General features: G+C 29.9%; 1 non-coding gene across 1 annotated transcript; it reads left to right on the top strand.

Moving 5' to 3' along the window:
* Positions 1–5,170: 5,170 nt before the first annotated feature.
* Trnap-agg (transfer RNA proline (anticodon AGG)) lies at positions 5,171–5,242 on the top strand. Its single transcript has one exon. It is a non-coding gene; the product is annotated as a tRNA-Pro (tRNA).
* The last annotated feature ends 1,526 nt before the right edge of the window (positions 5,243–6,768 follow it).

The raw sequence follows: 6,768 nt of genomic DNA, 5'->3' as shown, positions 1-6,768 counted from the left end.
TTCCTTTTTTTTCTCCAAAGAACAGAAGGGTTTTTTTTTTACATTTTTATTATCGAAATGCAAGTAATAATCATTATAAACTTTCTCTTTTGTTATTATCAAATGATAGAAAAAAATTCATTGAAATTTTATTGGTTTGGTTTGAGTTTAAATGAAGCAAGAACTAATATGTAGGTTATGATGGCTGGGCCAAACAAGACTTTTCCTAGCTCAAAGTTTAAGAGTTTTTCTAGTTCAAATTTTGCATTTACTATGCCTTTTAAGTTAGTGATGTTTACTTCATTTTCCATTTCCTATCTTTCCCTTCTTTTGGTTAACAAAAATAAATATTATACCATACTTTTTAATGATTCATTTTCTTTATTATAACATGATTATTTCAAGTTACATTTATCGAATAATAACAAACTAAATAATTCATGAATTGATAATTGCCTAGTTAATAATCTAGACACTAATTGTATTCTCCCCGTTGCTAATTTATAATATCGGCAATTTTTTTTCCATTGACTTACAGCGTATTAGAGTCTTGCATCCTTCCCTAAGTTGAAAACCTTTGTACCTACTGTTTTTTGAAGCGGATTATTTTCTGGAGATTTGAGAGCTGGACACGTTATTCCATTTCTATTCTTCAATTTATTTCATGAAAATTTAATTAAAAACAGATCACTTTCATCACTTTATTTCCTTTCATTCGTAAAAAAGCATAAGTTGGAATTAGATTGATTTTTAAATTAAAAAGCAAACAAAATTTTCGTTTCGAATTTTCCTAGGTGTGGAATGAATGAAATGAAAAGGAACTCGCTTTTTTTCCCCTTATTAATTTGTTATCTTGCTTAATAATGTTTCTATTTTGTATTAATTATTTGCTGCATCTTATTTTTGTATAATTTTATACATCTATTCTAGTTAGTTTATACATTTGCTGTAGCTTATTTTATATATTTGTTGTAGCTTATTATTTGTAAATTGTTGCGAATTTATAGAGTTGTTTCCCAGCGCAGTTAGTTTCATCGTAAGAAAATCACTTTTACGGTCAATCTGATGGATGCTGAACGGATGAGGAATCAATTACCCCTACCATCACCACCACGGCCAGGGTTTGACGAACGTTCAGAGACAAAACAGAATTTTGGTGATAAAACTATTAGGACGAGAATTATCACGATCCTTCTAGAAGTTTCTGCGCTCTGCTTCGTAAGCTCTAAAAATCTAGAAGACAGAGTTGGAATCGGTTGAGTGAAGCGCAAGTGAAGTGTTAGTTGAGTTGAGTCCGATTAATGAGATGAGGGCTGAGCCTTGTGCCGAGTCTTGAAGTCAAGATAGTTGAGACAGCATCCAGTTGTGTGCAGTAACATAATCGAGATAATAGTAAGTCGGCTATCAAGTTCAGGCTAAAGTAAGTAGACAATGGAAAATAGCAAGTGTTTGTGAGGCGCGTTAATAGTTGTGTGAATTATCTCTTCCTGCTGAGCTCTGTCTGGCCGCTTTGTGGTGTTACGGTTGTATGTTACCGATTCGTTAGTCCTTTGCAGCTATATATTGTAAATATTGTTTTCGAACACACTTGGCTGTGCTCTTATTTATTGTGTTTTTGCGTCATCGTGTTGAATAAATGTCTTTATTTGTTATTGAGTCCATTAGACTATTTCATCACAATTCTGCTACATCGAACTCGTTGGTTTCACAGACTTTGTAACATTTTCCGAGATAATATGCTGTCTTTGGTTTTGTTTTTATAATTTTCATTTGTTATATTTTTTATGCATATGTTTGCTATTTTTCTGATCTTTCCTATCAACCGACTCATGCTAGTTTTACATTCTTTAGGTAAGCTAGGTCTACGAAAGAGATTTAAAATATATATACAGGTAAACAATCTACAAATTTTGGAAAATATCTAAGTGAAATTGCAATTAACGAGCCGTCAGAATCATTTGCTTTGTCTTTCAAAAAATGCAATAAACATTCTCATATGCAAGATAAGGAATAGTGAACCTACGACTTTCCACACGAACATAAAACAATAACTTTTCATTAACCCAAGGGGCGCAAAAAAAGAATTTAACCGTTCAACTGTATCATCAGGAACGGTAAAAGAGAGAAAAAGAGGTAGGCGGCTCTTAAATAGATTTAAAGCGTCACTGAGCATCAAACGAATGAAAATGCCACCCAACGTCAAGCAGTTTTCTTTTTCTTATTTTTCGTGTCTGTCTGTCGCCTCGACTGACAGACAAAGAAATCAAACTTGATGTTACGAAATTCTTTAAGAAATGGTAGTAGGAGATATTTTAAATTTCCTTCTCATGGTCTTCGTACTAAATATTGGTTTGGAATTTAATTCTCTTGAAGATTCAGAGAGACATCAATTTTACAATGCTTCCAGTGAAAAGGACTGCTTCAAGAATGTGATGGTATATTTATTTACAAAGATATTTTAAGTGTATCATGTAGAAGATGACAATTTTAAAATTAAAGACGTTTGTAAACTGGATTTCTCCTAGTTTAAAGCAATTAAAATATTTTTAAAAGTGAAATTTCTCTTTGTATGATTAAAGTTCGAAGCTTGTATTGTAATAAATATCTTTTAAGCCATTCCATTTTGATATGCTAATGATTCATATACTTTCGTGCATAGGTACTATTAGTGAATTAAGACAGGCGTCATGAAAAAATATTTGAAAATGTTCTATAGGGTAGGCTGTTGAGCCTAGAGCTACAACGTCTCGCACGTTAACTCTTGGGAAGTAAGTGCTTTCACAAATTTTTGATAGAATTTTAATTAAAAGTTCGCATAGTCACATTTTTTTAACAATGAATTCTTGGTTTTACACTTTTTTTCAGTAATTTCGTAGCATATTATTGCTAAAAACCATTTTTTAACAATTTAAAATCCATAAAAATACGAATTTTTGTGATTTAATTTTATTTCCTTCCAATTTTTTTCTCATATTAAAAAAAAATTAAAGATATTTTTTATATTTTGCAAAAACTCTACTCATTTTTTTAGTGTCCTGATGCTTATTCATACAGTTATGTTGACACTAAATAACGAGCGAGTGATAAATTCTTGGAAACTTTAAACATTCAGAAGAAAAAAATTGTGCTTAGAAAACAATTTGCTTTGATTGAATGCAATCAAATGGACATAAAAGGAATTTCGTGTAAAAAAGAAATGACTCCAAAAGAAGCTGAAAGATGGAGATCGTACGTCATACTGAAAAGTTTTATGAATATCCAGTTAATAATAAAACAACTATCTGGAAATGGATTCGTCAGCATTCTACGCCAATTTGTATAATTCTACGAAATGTATCAAAATGTAGTGAAAATGCGTAATAGCAGAATTGCTGATATAAGTTATTGGATTGCAAATCCGAAACAGGTTACTATGTTTCTTCCCCGATATCGTATTTAATACAAAAAGGAGAGATGGCATTATATATTATGTTATGTTATAATGCCAGTGTTTTCTATTTAATTAAAAGACTTTTAATATACCGGGAAATATTTAACAAAATTATAAGTATTATAAAAGCAAATACTTTGAGCTTTAGATATATTAAAATGACTTAAATTAAACTAGAGTAAATTTTGGAAACATTAAAAAAATCAATTTGGGGGGTAGTATGTTAACATAAATAGAAGTACCTGGCAAAAAATTTCAGATAAATATTTGCATTAATTTTCAGAAAAATTCAGCTTCGTCTAAAAAGACACAGATGTCGAAACATGCCAGTAAATACTTTTCTGTTGGTCCGAACTCAAGGATAGAAAAAGAAACGTAATATTCCCAAAGGGTTATTATATTATTTTTTAGGTATTTATGGTCGATTTTCAAAAAGAAATTAAACTATTACAGGGATATTAAATTTAAAACGGAAAGTCTCTTGCTCTGTATCGACTGATTTTCACAAAACATTAATGGGTAAGATTCATGGATGCATTTGGCTGTCGCAAAATGCATCCAGAGTTAATGACTGAAACAAAATGGTAACTTCAAATGTTTAATTTTTTTTTCTTTTATTTAAATCGACCATTACAGTATCATTTGAAGTCATAGAATACCATTTTTAGAATAGGAATTTTTTTAAATCTACGAAATCGACGTTGGAATACTAAAAATACTTTTTTTCTACAATTCCGTTTTTGTTTTGTTTCACTTTTTGCAGATATCGATCAAAAATTTTTACCCGGCTACTTTTTCTGAATAATGCATACTTGAAAAAATATTCACATTTAAAAAAAAATATTCAAAATATTTTCTAAATTTATACTTTTTTCATAATTTTGTTCAGACCTGATTAAAATATTTCAAAGCTCTTTCTCGACTCGATGTTACAATGTTAAGAAAAACTCGAAGATACATTGTTTTCTCGACTCGATGTTCATAAAACTCGATGTTACAATGTTTTCCCGACTCGATGTTCAAAAAACTCGGTGTTACAATTTTATTACTACGTTATTATTTTATTATTACGCCTTTAATCCGAAAAAAAATATTGACTTACTTTTATTGGGCAAAATAGGTCAACGTAAACCAGTAAAATTATTACCAGGAATTTTGCATATCTTAGATTGGAATATTTGTAAGAAGGTGGAATATCAAGAAGAAATAAATGCACTTGATATGTGGCACAATTGAATATCGAACCGAACTATAATAAGAAGTAAGTAAATTGTTGTTTTAATTGAATTAAATTGAATCTGAATGTGTAAAATGTCAATGAACGATACGATTGTTTTGAGTTCGACTGACGAATAAATTTCTTTAAACTGACCAAATTATTTGTAACAAGGCTTTGTCATTAAAAGAAAAGAGAAGATTTATGAGTGGAAATATGATCATATGCATACCACACGTCTGTGTACACATCACTATAATGATGTGCGTGTATTTTCATCCTCTATATACATGTATGCACTATAATCTAAAGGTAAAAAAAATAATGATTCACATTTCTAAATATGAGCCATTTAGAAATCGAAATTCATAGAGATAAACAAAAAATATCACGAGGAAATATTTGAGGAGGAAAGAAGAAATAAACACAGGTGTGTTTTTCAAAAGCTGTTCTTACTCAACGACGTCTCTCCATCCATATATATGAAATCTTTATAATGCATAATAGAATTTGATTGAAAATACTTTCATGCATCGTTTTATCGAGGTTCGGTGGTCTAGGGGTATGATTCTCGCTTAGGGTGCGAGAGGTCCCGGGTTCAAATCCCGGCCGAACCCTTTTGATTTTCGATGCATCATGAAATTATTTTCATGCACTCATCCTCTTCTTGCATGTGTTTTACTCTTTGGTTCATTATAGAACATTAAAACGTAACTGAATTGAATAAAATTTTGATTTGATTGAATCAATGTTTTAATAAATCAAAAAAAAATTTTTTTCGTGCAAAGGGATTAATTACAACTCACTTCCTATATATTGAGACCACGCAGAATGAATTCATCAAATGCAAAAGTTAATATGATTGTTCTGAATAATAAATAATATCTTTATTAGAGAACAGTATATAAAAAGCATCTATATAGATATTCAATTTATAAAAATATCTATATTTCAGAAGAATATCTATCTGAAAACTACACATTTTAGTTCTGAAATTTTTCCAACAGTTCTAGTTTGTTATAAATTATAGTAAACTGTAATGAGTGGACCTTTTTTGTGAAATTTTTAATTCACTAATTCAAAAATTATCTTAATTTTTGTATTTTTACTTCACTATCGCTTCCTTATAAAGTATGTCATTCATTAAAAAAAATCGCGCTCGTCTTATATTTTATCTTAATATAAAATATATAATAAGAATATTAGAATGGTCTTATACTTTCATAATATAAGACCATTCTAATATTATGAAAGTAGTTTAATTTATAATGAATATTTTCGTATAATATTATTATCTGCAACTAGACTGTGCTTAATATAGATAGTTTTGAGTAAAGCAGCGAATGAAACATTATTACAAGTGAATTAATCTAACTAAATAAATTAATTTATATTTATGCAAACTAATCATATGTACTTCATGATTATGAGACAGATATTTTATCATTCTTGGCAAATAATATTTTGCATTTCAAAAGGAATAAAATTTTATTTAATATTAAGATAATCTTTCAGATTCTGCAAAAATTACGAGTACAATGCGATGAAACTGGGATTCATGCGATATTTTTAATTTCATCAACAACTGAGAAAAAAAAATTATGAAATTCTTTGAAATTATAAATAACATAATAAATTACGAAGATTTGCATTTGAAATTCAGCACATGAATCACGAATAAAACAAGAGGCGAAATAAATATAAAAATATTAATTAATTACTGCAGTTTTTTTTGGGGGGGGGGATTTAACAGAAATAAAAAAAAATACATTTGCTGTGTCACATACGTTAATGTTTAAGTGATTTTTTTAGAACTGAAATATTTCTTAACATATATTATCTAGAAGAGAAAAATAGAGAGTAGAGAGCAATCAATCTTCAAGAAAGAGATGTTGTTGCTGCTGTTTATAATGGCACTTGCCATGAACAAGCTCGCTGACGAAATCGGCGATTTTAAGCTAAAGGAGCGTCTCTTGTTTTAGTAGTGCCAACTAGGGCCAAGAGTACGTCTTAGCTACTCACGCATCACATTCGCGTGCACAACCCCTTTTTATAGGGGGGGGGGGCACATTCACACATCTCACAGATAGAACAGATGAAGAACAACCATGTCCGAACCGGGACTCAAATCCAGTACACCCAG

Source organism: Argiope bruennichi, chromosome 5 (genome assembly GCF_947563725.1).
Source record: "Argiope bruennichi chromosome 5, qqArgBrue1.1, whole genome shotgun sequence".
NCBI lineage: Eukaryota > Metazoa > Arthropoda > Arachnida > Araneae > Araneidae > Argiope > Argiope bruennichi.
This window is presented reverse-complemented; position numbering and strand designations above follow the sequence as displayed.